We start from the raw sequence: 1255 nt of genomic DNA on the forward strand, positions 1-1255 counted from the left end.
GTGTTTTGTCTCCATTATGTGTTAGGGTTGTTATTAAAAGCGCAGACATTGGCTGGCTGTGGTGGTGGTTGTTCATAGAGAAGAGGAGAAAAGAAGTCGGAATGCTCAAAACTAAAACAAAAATTACAACGAGGAGAGTTTATGTTCATGACAGGAGTGGGTTTATTACGCTTCTTGCTTATTAACAGAGAGGGTATCGACCTTACCAGTGAGGGATTCAATTAAAGTTTTAAGTTTAAAATCTTGTTTTACCTCAAACATATTGGTTGCCTTAACTGTTGAAGAAGATGAAGTGGAGCAGGAGTAATCGTTACCTCCCCAGTTGTTACTTTTCTTAGATTGAGTATCTAAAAAATTATAAGCATCTGTGGCTCCTTTACTTAAGAAATTCCCTCCATTCATGATGTCAAAAGTCTCCTTATGGTGTTGGGATAGGCCTTTGAAGAAGGCATGAACTAGTTTGTCTTCACTAAGATTATGATGGGGACATTCTACTAGAGGATCAGTGAAACGATTCCAAGCCTCAGAAAAAGATTCTTGAGGCTTTTGGCAAAAAAAAGTGAATATTTTGTAGCATCTCATCAGTCTTCTATTGTGGGTAGAATTGTTCCATAAATAATTCAACTAGTTTTTCCCATGTGTCGACAGAGTTTGGCTTTTGTGCTGTTAGTCAAGCTGCTGCTTTGTCAGCTAGGGTGAAAGGAAACACCCTAAGCTTTATTTGTTCAGGTGTTACGTTAGGATGATGGAATGTAGTAATAACTTGTTATATCCTACGTAAGTGTTGATAATTAAGGCTTCTCATGGCCTAACCAATGGAAAACATGTAGCAGATTAAATATATTGGGGGGGATTCTAAAATCTCCTATTACATCTGCAAGAACTATGCAGGAGTCTGGTCCATCATTTAAAACCTTATAAAAATCAAAGAGGGGTCCCTCTGTTATTTTTTCAACCATTACTATAGATGTAGTGGTGGTGGGTGTAGGTGGTATGTGTATGTGTGATGTGTGAATTTCTAGAAAGGCAATTATTTTTGCTTCTACGAGAAACTAATATGGCAGGTTTATGCGTACCAGATCTTAATCTCATGCAAGTTTTAAGTTTAATATGCAATTCCTAACGAGCATGCAAAAATATCCTGATTATTACTAGAAATAGAATCCTCTTACAGTAGATTCTAGGATGTAGAGGGGTGTTACCTGGAGCGTCCTTGCTACGCGTATAAATAGCTCCTTCAACAGCCTTAAAGCAC

General features: G+C 37.7%; 1 non-coding gene across 1 annotated transcript; it reads left to right on the forward strand.

Moving 5' to 3' along the window:
* The first annotated feature begins 472 nt into the window (after positions 1-472).
* Positions 473-579, forward strand: LOC147475538 (small nucleolar RNA R71). The gene has a single exon (XR_015209970.1). It is a non-coding gene; the product is annotated as a small nucleolar RNA R71 (small nucleolar RNA).
* The last annotated feature ends 676 nt before the right edge of the window (positions 580-1255 follow it).

This window comes from Coptis chinensis, chromosome 9 (assembly GCF_015680905.1).
Source record: "Coptis chinensis isolate HL-2020 chromosome 9, ASM1568090v1, whole genome shotgun sequence".
In the NCBI taxonomy this organism is placed as follows: domain Eukaryota; kingdom Viridiplantae; phylum Streptophyta; class Magnoliopsida; order Ranunculales; family Ranunculaceae; genus Coptis; species Coptis chinensis.